The sequence below is a fragment of the Polyodon spathula genome, chromosome 40 (assembly GCF_017654505.1).
Source record: "Polyodon spathula isolate WHYD16114869_AA chromosome 40, ASM1765450v1, whole genome shotgun sequence".
NCBI classification, from domain to species: Eukaryota; Metazoa; Chordata; class Actinopteri; order Acipenseriformes; family Polyodontidae; genus Polyodon; species Polyodon spathula.
In genome coordinates, this window is record NC_054573.1 from 321,158 (window position 1) to 336,499 (window position 15,342).

Here is a 15,342-nt window from a genome sequence, read left to right on the forward strand (position 1 = left end):
ATATATAATATAAAATATATAAGTTACAATATACAGTACAATTCTCTTGTAGCTCCATTGTATGTTTGCAGCAAAATACAACAGTTACTGCAACAGAACAAAGACTGCCATGTAAAGCCCATAGATTACAACTATACAACTCATTCTGTGAGACAAATTATGGTATGAATGACGCCTTTAAACTCCTTCATAGCATTGAAAACAAAAGCAGGATTTTATCCCTGCTCTCCCTAAATGTTTATGATTTGTATTATAAACCAACCGAGAAAGTATTTGTCAATACTCCAGTGCTTATTATTTTGTGTACACGTTCCATTGCATGCACATCACTAAAGTTAAAAAAAAGCAACAACAAAAGTTGTATTTATATTTTCAATAGTAGTTCCTGAATCCAGTCCTCTGACACACATCCCTTACCGTCACCATAATAACCCGCCTCTAGTCATGTCATACTTCCCTTATCTTACCTATGCAGAAAATTATAATGTTATAATTCCAAACAAGGAATTTCTATTTTTAATGGTGTGTGTGTGTTGTGTGAATTTCATCACAAATGTATTTCGAGCTGTATTTTCCGACTCTGAATTGGGTTAGTGGATAACGATAAACATACACTACAGAGCATTGTGTAAATAAACTGACATATTTACATTATCCTTCTGTTTGTTTTAAAAGGCAAACGTCATACAGTTATTCAAAATATAATTTCCTCTTTCAAAATGTTAATTGCGCACGATGTACCATGTGGGCGTCTGAACGGTTTAAGCTAATCGTATTTTATTGGTTAATATTCAGCAGGTAAAATCTTTTTGGAATATAATCAAAGTCCCCGAGGTCTGCGCTGGGTTGCACCAGTTAGCCTGAAGTTTAAATCAGTGGTACATCGTCAAAATGTGGTAGGTGTACCAAAACATGACACGTGTAGCATCAGAAAATGGTACACTGTCAATGCTGTGATTGACGACTGCACAAATCATTACGAATAAGAAGACCAAGTGTAAATTGCCCACGTAATCGTATATGTTTACAATTTAGATAACCCAATGTGCTGCACATCAGTTAAAAGTCACATACGTTTGCTGAATTGTGAAAATATATTTATATTAAAAATCAATATTAAAAAGAACTTCAAGGGTCAGACTCGTACTTCTTAGGGAAAAGCGGACACATTTACGGTGGAAAACAGGTATTAGGGAACGCTTATTTAAACTTAGCATTTTACTTGCAATTAAAAGAATGCAATGACACTGAAAACCTATATTACACAATTGTGTGTGTGTGTGTGTGTGTGTGTGTGTGTGTGTGTGTGTGTGTGTGTGTGTGTGTATGTGTATATATATATATATATATATATATATATATATATATATATATATATATCTATATAGTTTATATTGTAATATTTAATTCTGAATTGCCAGAAAACAGATTTTCTTTATAATTCAATTGTTTGATCTCACATCATGTATTTGATCTGAGAAACTGTAATCGGACAAACCAAGTGGGGTATATATTTTCCAATCAAACGCTTAATTTGTATTAGTGTGTATTAATCTTTGCCTGTATCAGTCTCGTTATAATTTGTCAGACACATTTGTAATTATGGTGGTTGATCCAGGCGATATTCGAAATATGTTGCTCGTTTTCAGACTGACAGAATATTGCATATTTATGAGTCACAAACGTGAAGCGTAATAATAATGTAATGAGGTATTTAAACTCCCCGCCGCTCTCCGGTATGTTGGTACAGTATGTCCGTGTTGTTTAAGTGTGTGTATTGTGTTGGTTTTGTGTTGTAATTGAGCGCATACGCCACTGGGCGAGTCTCTGAGTCCGTGTCTCCCTTTTCTTTTACTGTCGAAGGAGAAAGAGACGGGAGAAGGGTCCGCCATTATTGGAAGCCGAATAATCCCTAAACCAAAGCGCAGCGATTCGTACTGAAAGGGAGGGCAAAACACTAGCCTGAAAAAAAACAACAACAACTATTGCTTTTTTTAAAAATCACACTGCGTCTTTATGAACAAAACAAACAAACAAACAAACAAACAAAACCCCAGCAATATAAGTAATCGCTAGTACACAACGTGGTGTGCCCGCCGATGAGGCATTATTTGTAAGTATTTGTACGCCCCCTCTTCTCCATTATTTATGCCGCGGATGAGGTCTCAAAGGTCATGAGGATTTCTAACACCAAGAAAGAAGACAAAAAAACGAAGATAAAAAATATTCCAAATTGAAAAAGAAATCGAGATCGTGTGAACCGTGGGACGAAGCAGAACAGGAAATAACGAGATTGTGTGTTTGGGGGTGCATTCGTTAATTTATTTATCGAACCGGTTGGGTTTTTTTTTTCTGCGCGGAGCGGACACAACACGAGAGAGAAAAAAAGGAGAGGCAGCGACATGGTATGTATGCCCGGCTGTGTTACCATTTTACAGAAAACTACAAAATCGGTCGCTGTACAACAAAAGATAGTCCGGGAATGAAATTGCGTGTAAAGAGATGGGTATGGGGTCAAAAATGTGTTATAAAAGCGAACCCTCTCGCACTCAAGAGTGCAATATAATGAGGTTGTGTTTTTTTTTTTGTTGTTTTTTTTTTAATGATTACAGGCCTGCCTCTTTTTTTGGAGAAAACGTTAATAATAATAATAATAATATATTTTGTTGCACCAGGTCGTTTTAATCGTTTAGCGATGCAGATTTGCGCTCACCCAAGGGAGGTGAAATATTCTTCCCCACATTTTGTGTCTTGTTTACCAGGCCTAGCAGTCTTAATGGTGAATTAACAACACAGTTTAAAGAGAGCTGTTTAACCCACGTATGCATTGTTGTTGCTCATGTTTTACATAAATATTCAAATTTTATAGCTACGGAGAGCGCTGTGTTTTCCAGGATGTTTCTGCAGTTGTAAGAATACGGCATTCGGTATTTTTTTTATTGCCTTAATTAAAAACGCCCCATAAAATCATTTTACGTCGTTCGCTTGTGAAAGTAAAATGCTTGATTCACGTTTTTTTTTTTTTTTTTTTTTTTTTAATGTGTTTTTCTTGTATTATCTTTATAGGCTTAAAGTAGTCAGCGAGTAATTGTGCATTGTGTTTTAATACATTATTGAAAACTAAGCTATTTGACAAGACTGCATTGCAAATAAAAAAAAAAAAATCCCTATGAGGGGTGATGTTGGGTATTATTAGGTATTTGCACTGGGGCGGATAGGCCTGGAAACTGTGGGCAAGGTAGCCGGGATTAAGTCAGACAAACCGGTTGTCTTTGCTCTGTCGTGAACATGTGAGTAAAACGAGAGGGATTGCTAAAAACAATCAAATGCTTATTTACTCCAAACTGCTTCAAGACTTTAGATTTCCCGAAACAAAGAAAAATAGTATATAAATATGTGTAACTACACGCACAGCTTCCGATATTTCTTTCTAGTTTTGTTTGAGCGACACAAGTTTGTGTGTGTTCATTTATTGTTATTATTTGGTAGTTGATCATTAAAATAAATAAAACAACCCTATTTCCACGACACAGCTTTCATCTAATATAGTTTCTACAAATGTTACGAAATCGTTTCAGAACATTGCTATTTTTTTGCTTACTTGTAACGTCAAACAACTAAGTCGTTTCTGCAATATGTTAATCTATTTATTTGTAACGTTTTGTGTGTGTTTGTTGCTGACGACAACTGTTTTTTTACAAACGCAAACAAATGAACTAGAAACCACTACAATTTGCAGTCCGTGGTGACCACTCATGAAGCCGGTGTATCTATAGCTTTTAAAATATTTAAAATACCAAAGGCCGTTTGTAAACTTTTTGCTGCACAATATTCTTGGTCAGATGCATTATTCAACAAATAATATACAGTATATAAACAGTAAAATAAGCTTAATGCATTCAAGGCTGTTTGACTACAATATTTCACAATGAAGACGTTGTGGAATACCTAGTCAAAATGTTTTATAATGAATTTCTATATTTTTTGTTTTACTATTTATAAATGTACGTGTTAATTCACAAAAGTTATTTTAATATTCCCAGGGTATACGTGTTATATATAAAATAGATATAATATTAGATATCGATAGATATAGATATATATATATATATATATATATATATTGATAATAATATATATATATATATATATATATATATATATATATATATATATATATATATATATATATATGTATGTGTGTGTGTGTGTGTGTGTGTGTATATATATGTATGTGTGTGTGTGTGTGTGTGTGTGTATATATATATATGTGTGTGTGTGTGTGTGTGTATATATATATATATATATATATATGTGTGTGTATATATATATATATATATATATATATATATATATATATATATATATATACATAAGAATGTTTACAAACGAGAGGAGGCCATTCGGCCCATCTTGCTCGTTTGGTTGTTAGTAGCTTATTGATCCCAGAATCTCATCAAGCAGCTTCTTGAAGGATCCCAGGGTGTCAGCTTCCAACAGCTTCATACATCTTGATAAAGTTTATTTTTAATAACTGCTGCTTTTTGCTTTTTTCTAAATGCATTGCTTTCTAAGAAATGTTATCTGGACCTTACAATGTATTGTGATGTTGTATCATGACAGTGTTATTGCATTGTTGTCACCCCCTTCCCCAAGCTTTAAGAAGACATTCTCCTACCTTTTAATTCCCGTTGGGACAGTTGACTTTGAGACACCACTGAAGGTACAGCGCCATAGACAAACCACCTCCTTCATGTTTTGTCTGCACAAACGATTCCCCTGTGCATTCTTTACCCGGAAAAGATGTGTTTTTTTTATTTTTTATATACAGTTCTGAGTAGTTGCTGTAAAACTCTGAGTGTGATTCTGCCTCTCTGCAGTGGGACAGGTGAATGACAGGGAGATCGATATTTATTTCTCTGAAAGGGACTGTCTTTCAGGCGCAGAGAGCATCAGGAGAATACCAGCATTCAGTGATATTTAAAGCAAAGTAATCTTTCTAGAAAGTATGTGTCAAACTTGGCAGCGGGTAGAAAAGGATTACAGAAGCTTCTTAAGGGTAGAAACATTGATTTTAAAACCAAAAGAGATTACAAGCAGTGTGCACCACTAGTAGTTCAGGGCTGGGGGTCAGTTCCTGTTTTTCAATTCCCATTTCCATTGTAATATTTTGCAACACGTCCTTGAATTGCAATTCACAGTATTCTGGTAAAACAAGCTTCTCCCAGTGGCAATAAATGACTTGTATAAAAGTCACAGCAAGTCAGTTAAATTTGCTTAAAATAAAATTATAATAACACTCTAAAATATCAATTTCAAGTCCATCAAAGGAGTTGAGAATTGATCCCATCCTTGAATTAGTGTTCTAAGTTAAACTAGAAGTAGCATCCACAGCAAGCGGTTTCCAGGGCATTGATACGCTATTGTTTACTTGCGTCTGTTTTATCAAAAGCTGTGTGAAATCACGAACCCGACCCGCATGACCCCAGGTTCCCACCCGGGCAGAGCATGCCAGTGTGGAAGGGGCTTAGTTCTGAGGTCCTGGACTGTTTGCAGGGCCACTGCTAATGTGTAACCATGGGCAAGGAGGGGGTGCTTTCACTAGTCGTGGGTGATTTAAAAGGGTTAAAAGACCACTATGGGAATGAGCGGTGGAAATGAAATATGTGCTATAGAAGTTGTTTAATCTCTAATGAAAATACCAGGACTAGTCTGCTGCCTCATTCATTTTGTTCCACGCGAATTATATCCTATGCTGGTCCATTTGTGCAATCCACTTGTGATTTTTGCTTACTGTCACACAGTATTACATGTATAAGACCCTATACAGTGCTCAAGGACAACTGGTCTTTTAGATGTGGACTTCCGTTTTTATACAGATATCTGCCACTGCCGTATGCATAAGAGTTGTGAATTCAGTAAACTCCACAGTGTACTGGAATATTCCTTCTAGCAGAGCAGAAGTTGTACATTACAACTTCACTATGTTTTGTGGGTTTTGCAATATTGGGGATTTGAGGGGTTATTGTCCTTTGGTACCAAATTTGCTTTCTGTCCAGTATAATGTATTTTAGGTGCCAGTTAATAGCTTTCTTTGATACAACTAGACTGGTTTTATAGATTTCAACTGTCTTATTTTTTTAAATATACATTCTTGGACTTCTGGTTACACAGTTGACCTTTTACCTGGACAAACAACGGTTGTGCAAGTCTGTTAACGTGTAGGTAGTGCACATTGCGTCGCACACAAACGGAGGGGGCAGCGATAACACATGCTTCACCAAGCACCCCAAAGTCCTTGATCCCTCCCTTATCTCCTACAAGGAAGCTGAGGTTAAGGCAAATGTCTAGAAAGCCATAGGAGCGCCTGAGCATCTTTCCTGTAGCCTGTTTAGTAAAACAAAAATCGCTATTCCCTCACCGTACCAAATGATAACAATTTATTTTTCTTTTTTTGTATAGTGGGTGTTTTTATTGGTTTGTATCAGTTTGCATCTGTTCTTTCAGAGCCCACAGTCCACATATACAAGAGGGATAAGGAGTACGAAAGTGAATCATGCCTGTAGTAAATTAGTCAGATGTCAAGGTTGAAGAAAATTCAGCACACCGCTCAAAGTTTAATGAAAACCTCCCTGTATTTTACGACCGCTCGTATATTTAGTGCATCAGTCAACGTAATGACGTGATGGGAGGTATAAAGATACTGACAGTGGCCCAGTTTGTCATGTAGGATTAAGCCAGCTTTGTTCCAGCCACCTTTTTAAAAGTTTTTTTTGAAATGTTTTTCATACCACTTTCACTGACCCCCCCCTCTCACCTGATTGACGTGAGGTGGAGTTTTAGGAGATATTTAAATATATTCCTGTAGTTTCTGGTTTGTGTGCTTGTAGTGCTACACACGGTTTGGTTATTTATACGTGTGTGTGTGTGTGTGTGTGTATCTATATATATATATATATATATATCTATATATATATATATATATAACCATACTGAGCATAAACTATTTTGTTGTGTAAGCTAATGATTGAGGGCAGATGTAACTGCATGTCAGTGAGCGACGTGTGGGGTTGTGGTTTTATTGCAGTGTGACAGTTCAGACTCTCCAGGGGTATGATGACATTAAATGGCATACAAGATCAGTTACCATTTGTGGCAGAAACCACATTTCTTGGACTAACACTGGATGCTAGCCTGTACACATCTGACAAGCTAAGCAGAGCCTGTTAAGTGAGAATTTATTCTGCTTGTCTGCAGAAGATGATTGGTTAACGGATGCTGAAGGCTACAGGTTACCTAAACGATAAGCCCCCCCCCCCCCCCCCCCCCCCCCCCCCCCCCCCCCCCCCCCCCCCCCCTTGACTAATTGACTAAAACAACACTTCTGAGCTCATTTCATGGTCTCCTGCAGGCATTCGTTATTCACTCTTTCCACAATTATTTTGTTGATTTCAGAGACTTAATTTCATCAGTAGCTTTAGACACTGAATTCAGTGTTGTGGTGATTTGAATTAACTTTTTTTTATCTGCTTGCCTAGAAATGTACTCATTGATGTGCCTCTCGCACGCTTACGTACCAGTGTTTTTCTCTGAAGTTCTCAAATTTCAAAAATACATTCTGTGATTTCTGAATTTTATGTGCAGCTGCTGCATGCTGAGATTAATTCCACCACTTCCAGATTCCAATTCGTGTTTTGCCTTCGGTCATGTTCCTTAAACCTTTTTTTGGTGCTGGTAATGTAGTTTTCTCACCCATAGTCCAAAATAGGCAGGCGATGTGTGTTTGAACTAGGAAAGTTAACTCTCTTCTGTTTACTGTTTATCTTTAATAGCCAAGGAATGACCTTCCATCCAGCGTCATCCCTAGGTTTAACTACTGCACATGTGTTTTGTGTTATACAGCCATTTTAGATGGTTATAAGTTAGACAACAGGATTAAAACATGAGGAAAAGAAGAAACCTAGTCACTCCCCTTCCTAACTCTGTATTTCTGTTTCACCTTATAACTAGAACGAAAGTGCAAATCGGGAGAATATATTGGGTGCCATGATCATAGAGCTTACTGGATATCCAGATGTGTCTTTCAACATGAAACTAGCGGCGTCTCATTAAAACTGGTGTTATGTGAATGGATCTTGTAAACTTTTTTTTTTTTTTTTTGTGGGTTGACCAGATTTCGCGTGGCGTTTAGACGGCCGTGGTTTCTGCATGACAAAATGTCGTTGAGTTCACTTGGTTGTCACACGCCGAATCTGGGGTTATCCAAAGGTCAACAGACCGCATATTCTTTTGTGGTTTCCAGTTAAGACCTTTCAAGTGTTTACAGGGCGATTTGACTAACCCATAGCGTTTTGCTTTTAAAAAAAAAAAAAAAAAAAGTCTCGGATTGCATTAACAGTACTACGAACTACAAACTGAAGCACTTCTGATAGATCACTTTGTCAAAACAGCCAGATGAATTGCAAAAAGGGAATTGGTGTACACAGTTTGAGTTGAGCGTTTTTCTCCCTGTGTTGTCCGCAGCTTGGAATGTATCTGTTTATTTTACAAAGATTTATTTATTTATGTATTTATTTAACAGGACCAGCTGACAGCAGTCGTTGTTTTATAATAAATTGCAAACCTAAATATTACTTGGCGCTAAGAGACTGTGCATGCGTGTCTGTGAAATAGAGAGAGAATGTGTAATGCAAGTCTTTAAAGTGATTTTGGCATTCTGGCCTCCTGAACAGAATGTTTTTGTAAAATTTTTGATTTCACATTTTTTGTAAAAGCCCTAGCTACAGTAGCCTAGCGCTTGGGTCTGTGATGCATTCTGTTCTGCTATCTAGGTTGACGGAAGGGGTGTTAATAGGTGTTAGCCTTGGAGTTTATATAGTACTAAGTGTGGGCCAATTTTATTTAGTGTTAAATATTTCTTTGCTGTCTTTTCAGTATGTGATTTAGTGCCGTACGCACACAGATACCTACTGCAGGAATGCATAGAAAGTGATGAAGAGCTACTTATGGTGGCTTTTCTGGTAAACAAACGTTCCCAATCAAAAGACTGAGCTGTCAAACCCCAAAATAGCAGAGGAAAGACAGTTTTCCCAGTAGAGTTTTAAACGTGCCTAATCATAAATTGTAAACCTTTAGACAATTAAAAGTGAGATTCCTAGTTTGTTTTTGAATTTTGGTTTTGTCACGTTACCCAACACAAAGAAGTTGGGTTGTACATATTAAATGATATTTTTTAAAATTTGTATTTAATATTATGTAAAGGATTTCAGTGACTAACTGTGTGCACCGCCCCTCAGCTGAAAATTAGTCATATTTTTGTCTGTGTAAAGATAAGGTATCAGATGTATAATCTACCATTATACGTGTGATGTTTACATAAGGAAACTTTATTTCTGAACAAATCAATTTGTCAAACCCACTGCCTGCAACATATTAGATATACACAGTGATTCTCCAGCTTGGTAGTTTAATGTGTTTTTTTTTTTTTTTTTTTTTTTCCCTTTTGTTGTGGATTCTGCACTACACCAGCTTCATGAATACTAGGAGTTTCCTGTCTCCTGACATGAATGAACTAGAACTGCTTCATGCAATCTTTTTCCTTTTCTTTGAGATGGACAGCTTTCATTTAAGCCTTAGCTTAGTGTATGTATTGTACAAGACGGAGTCAAAATGTCATCCTCTGCTTTTGCCAGGAAAGTGAAATGCCACAGATCAGCGCTCTGGGGTAATTGTACAGCGGGAGTGCCTGGGCTGTCATCCAGAAACAACTTGACATACTTTAAAAATCAAAATGTTTTGTTTTCTTAAAGTGCCAATAAGGTCTTTTTTGTTTTGTTTTTTTGACCAATGCTGGCTTGAAGAATAACATTTTAAGAAAGATTTCAATGTGAATTGCCCTTCAACAAAAATGTTTCCTTTTTTTTTTTTTTTTTTTTTTTTGCTTGTCTACAGCTCTTCTCTCTAGTGTTGTACTTGAAATTCAGCTGTGCAACCTGTCTGTCAGTGGGAATAACAGCATGACTGAGCTGAGATTTCATCCCTGAGTAACGGGAAATCTTGAAATCAAATTTCTGCATTTTTCCCCCCATAGAATCAATGTTCACGCACGGTTGCTGACTTTCAAGTACAATACTTGAGAAAATAGATAGCCGATGATTAAAGGATCATAAACCAGAAATATTGTCAATTACTAATTGACATATAAATGTAAATCTCTTGAAAGAGAGACTGCAGTCAAGCACAGTACAGGCAGGTAACGTGAGAGCCTCCCATCACTGCTCTAAAAGAGAGACAACGGGTGTCAATTCAGGCTTGTTATCCAGTCACCAGCCTCAATTTATGATGTGGGATTCGAGAACGCTCCCCTCGCCTGTGTCCCAAATCGGATCTGAATCAAGTCTAGAGTACTCAAACCTAATTCTAATAAAACTCACCGTCTCTAATTTGTTTTCTGTTAAAGCCGCTATCAGACATCTTCCGATATTGTTTTGTAATAGCTGGTTTTTTTCAAACGCTTTTTGAAGTGGCGTGGCGTAATTATCGGGCAGTTTCACAGGTTTAAATCCAGCGGTTTGGAAGCCAGGGACTGACCGATAGCATCTGTGCACCGCTCGCTTGAGCAGCTGAAAGGATTCCGCTCGCGAGTAGAAAGGCGACAATTAGATGTTCTGCCAGAGAAAGAAACTCCTCATTTAAAAAATAAAGCATGCACACACACACAAAAAAGGAGAGAGGGAAATAGATTAGCCTGTTTTGAATGGCAACATAATTGTCAAGCAGCCTACAATCCAAACGAAACTAAAAACATTTGAAAAATGTCTTCGCACTCTAAACCATTTGTTCAGTTTATAATGGCGTTAATTCCCTTCACATCAGTCATTACTTGGAGATAACTGACCGCGTCTCTCATTAAGTGGTCTCGCATTTGGCTTTGGACACCTAACGCTGCATGATTTATTCCTAATAAATGCGTCAATCCCCTCCCCAATTCCTTTTTAAAATCAATTTCCGGTTGATATTTTGGAGGCATAATAATTGTGATTTGTTCAACTGCTTTCATTTGAATTGGGAATTGATTTTAAAAAAAGTGGAATTGGAATTGACCCCAACCTTTATCTTTAGAAGGATAAATGCAAAACATATTTAGATGGGTTGACCCCCTCTTCCCACCTCAAATGTATTTTTAAAAAAAATTGAGAGCATGTAATTATTCAACGCAGGCGGTCCCAGATCTGGAGTCTCAGAATCGGGGTGGGGGGGTTTATAAAGAAGCCTGGCTGTCTCAAACTTCTGCAGGTAGATACTGTAAATCTAGCACAAGGTAGGCGCATTATCGCGATGGCTCCTGTAATAAGGTCTGCTCTACACCTTTAGGATTCTGTCAGTGGCTTATTATTGCTGCACAGTCATTGCTAAATAGCTATGAAGCTGAAAACCTCAGTTCGATGCGCTGTTCATGTACATAAACGTCCCAGAGTTGCAAAACATTCCATCTTTAATTTCTCGATAGCTACACATTGATATGTCCAGGGTTTCCATTCACCCATGAAGTGAACACCAAACATGCTGTACATGTTTGGAAGGGCTTCTGTAGATTCAAATGCAAAACGAACTACCTGATTTGAGGATCAATGAATACACAAAAATGACACCAAGCCTGTAGAACTAGAAGTCAAGTAGGACAAATGCTTAGGCCAAAACCTTTATCAGCGTTCAGCAAATAACATGTGTTTAAAATGGAATTAACTGTCGCGTCTGGCTTGTGCCAGCAGCACGCCACGTGCTTATAGGCGAAAAAAACATGAAGAAATGAAGCTCCTTTCCACTTTCCACTGCTGCAGTATTTTTGTTTTTAATGCAGATTTCTGACTTGCTAAAACTTGGCTTATTGTTGAAGGGGTTTCCTGTTTTTTTCGAATATGTTTAACACAGAAGTATGTGTTGTCTTGGAAACTCGTTAAACTAGGGGCTTTACAGTGCAAGGTAATATGGGTGCATATTCGCTAATAAAATCCCTGCGCTATTAACTGATCTCTCAAAAAATGCAATAATACAAATAAAATATAATGTTCCAACAGCTGTCAAAATATATACTGTACGCAGTTGACGTTGTTCTGAGGCTTAAAGTGAGTAATTTTGCTCCTAGACTTTTAATTGTCATAACTGCGCTTCATATTCAGCTGCCAGGCTAAGAGGGTCTTAAATCTGTTTGCTGCTCGCTGGTCACTGCTTTCAGTAACTACAATACAGTACTGTCCATTGGCTTGCACTATAATGATGACCGTCCACTTCTGCACAGATACTGTGATTTCCACACTAATGTAAGAGCACAAATACCGGCTTCCACAAAGATCAGATGATTTCTGCACTAACACATTTTGATAATGTGCTGTAAAAAGCCGCACGGATTAACGGCAGTCTATTTGTTTAAACCCTGTGTGGTCTTGAAAACAGGATCTAATTTAATCTTGTTAGGTGAATTCTTATAAAAGCTTGCTGGGATGGGTATGTATTATTTTAATGCAGTATTGTCACCAGTAATGCTCACATTGCAGTGTGGAGCCCTAAAGGAATCTATCCTCTTTTTAATGTGTAAGGATGTGATTCTAAAGGCATTAATCATTCCTGACATGCCGGCAACCTGTCTCTGGCAAGAGGCAGATGGGATGTAACTGTAGGGACTGCTTTCAATAGACTGCGTGGAGAGCTGTACTCAGATACAGCACAAAGAAGGGTGAGTTTACAATGCTGGTGTGCAAACTCATTAAAATACTCCCCCCCCTCCTTTTTTATTTTAATGGCTCATCTGGACTGCCCCAGTACAAAGAGGGGGTGGGGTGGGAAGGAGGTATTGAATTGTATACATAACGCTGCATGCTCATTCTTTAAAAGTGAAGGCAAGGAATAATATACTGTACATCGCATCATTGCAGTCCGGTTTCTCAGCCTCATTAGCCTTTAGATTTAAGGTGGTTGGGGAGAGGGGCTTGTTAGTTGAAAAGGGTCGGTGTTAGTACAGTATAACTGACTTCAGTTCTGCAGTTTTGGCTTCTAGTTTAGTTGCCGTTGATTTCCATTTTATTTCCTGTTGGCAGTGTGTTGTTTCTGGGAGGTTCTGCAGCAGTACTCCTTGGCTGTGGGTTTGGTTTGCCTTCCTTGCTTTGCGGTATGGTTCATTGCAAGCATTGATGACGTCAATACAACTGTGTGCCTCCTGTGCATACAGACTGAGAGCCACATGCATATGATTCCTGGGTTGTTGTGTGTTTTTTTTTTTTTACGCAGTTTATTAGAATAAATGTAAACATTCAATAGATAACACACTGTGGGAATTCTAGAATGTTCTAGTACTTGAATAGGGATTGCTGTGCTTGCAGCAGTTGGAGGTTATGAACAAACGACTTCACACTCTTTTTATAGACCAGGAAGAAATTTCAAAAGGCAAAGACCTTGTTTTCCAACTGTTGTATAAAAAGTGATTTTAATAGCATTGGAAGAATTGAGGTACTTACTGCTTTGAGCTAATGAGAAGTTGTCATGGCAACTGGTCTTTTTGTGTCCATTTTTCTTAAGTGTTTTATTCTGTTTTTAAATAACATGCGTGCAATCTTATAATACAAACATATTATCAGGTATATAACTTCTAAACCCACAACCTATACCTTCAGTGATAATTATCACCAAATAGGAATAGCAATAAATGTCATAAAAAATTAAGCCACTGTAATAATCCTATATTTATTTGTAAAATTCATTTTATAAATGGGCCACACATTAAGGAAGTAATTTTAAGTTCCCTTTCTCTGTTTGGTAGAGCCTCTGCAGCTGTAATGCACACATTAGATGTTTCCATTCTGTGAAAATTGTACCTCTCTCCTTTCCAGTAGTTTTTTTTTATTTCTGTTTTACAGCCTGTACAGTCATTCTGATTGGTTCTGGGCTCCTTTTGCTTCGGTGCTTCTTTGTATAAATATCTAGAGTAGGTGGCGCTAACAGAATCAAAGTCATTGCTCAGTCCCGGCACTTTCAGGATTCTCCAGACAATCTCAAAGGCAGCTCAAACCCAGGACAAGATTTAGAGGAAAATGGCAACTGAATATAGGCGCAAGTTTGCTGAATGACTGTAAACACCCTGACTCGGACCCACTTTTGAAGTAGCAATGAAACAAGGGACAGGCTGTTATGATCCGTGCTTCGGAAACCTGTCCTGTCTTGTTTGTTTTAAATGAATGTGGCTCACCAGCGCAACATGATTAATCTTGTATGCATGTTTTACATGAGGCATGTCACACAACCTGCCAGCACAGGAAAGCACTGTGGCTCTAGAATGGGTGCTGACAGCTTTGAAATCGGGCACAACTGCACTTGTAGTATGTTGGTGTTGAGATTAGGACTCCTACACTACTGGCAGAATTGGCATTCTGCACAGGCTGTTATGTGTCTGGGAAGATGTTTAGCCTAATGGTTTTATTTTTCATCATTCTAGCTGTTAGCATTGTACATGTGTTTTTCTAGATGACCCTCCATGCTTCAGTTGCAAGACTGTAAAAGACAAATAATCACATTTTGCTATTTAAAAAAACAAAACAAAAAACTGCAAAATTATATGCTGCAAAAGTAGCATAGTTACTCAATTTAGGGTATCCTGTAGTGCATGTTCCATGAAGGGTGTGGGATACAGTGGAGGCAGCTTATAGCATACTTAACAGATCATTGGTTCAATTGTGATGAAACTTACCAGACCACTTTTAACTCAAATATTTGAATGTTTAAATCTGAGGTTGAAGGAAGTTTGACTCCTCTCTCTCTCTCTCTCTCTCTCTCTCTCTCTCTCTCTCTCTCTCTCTCTCTCTGTCTGTCTGACACCTGTTATATTGAACCTTAAAAGGACATTCTTAAGAACCATTAGAATTGAGGGGTGAACGGTGGCGCCCAGTCTGCTGCCTGTATGCCACGCTCACGTTTTCACACGTATCTAGTGAGGAGTTACAGTATCTAAGTGGCTATTCTTTGAGTAGTTTTGGTTGCAGCGTGTTTAAGCCAGGAACAAATACATTAGACAAGCCTGAGACAGCGGGGTGGCTTTGTTTTTATTTATTTTTTATTTGAAGTTAGTAATTCATTAATATGTTTTTGGATTCCTTTTTTGCTATGCCAGATTAGATGGTGTTAGCTCTGAGTAAAGCCTCAGCTTGCATGTTAAACCAAGGTCTGTAATTACAGTACTGTAGGCAGGGCAAGGCTCTAGTGACAGCCATGCTCTGCATAGTTTAGGCAGCCGCATTGTCTATGACTTGCATTTTATATCGAGTGTGGAGGGCTTTGCACTAGACCATTCTTATC

At 37.8% G+C, this 15,342-nt stretch overlaps 1 protein-coding gene across 1 annotated transcript in view; it reads left to right on the forward strand.

Moving 5' to 3' along the window:
* The first annotated feature begins 1,828 nt into the window (after positions 1-1,828).
* Positions 1,829-15,342, forward strand: part of LOC121304876 (rho GTPase-activating protein 35-like) — a 43,885-nt gene continuing 30,371 nt past the window's right edge. The window contains exon 1 of the mRNA XM_041236288.1: positions 1,829-2,405. The gene's annotated coding sequence lies outside the window, so the exon portion shown is untranslated. The remainder of the gene's footprint in view (positions 2,406-15,342) is intronic.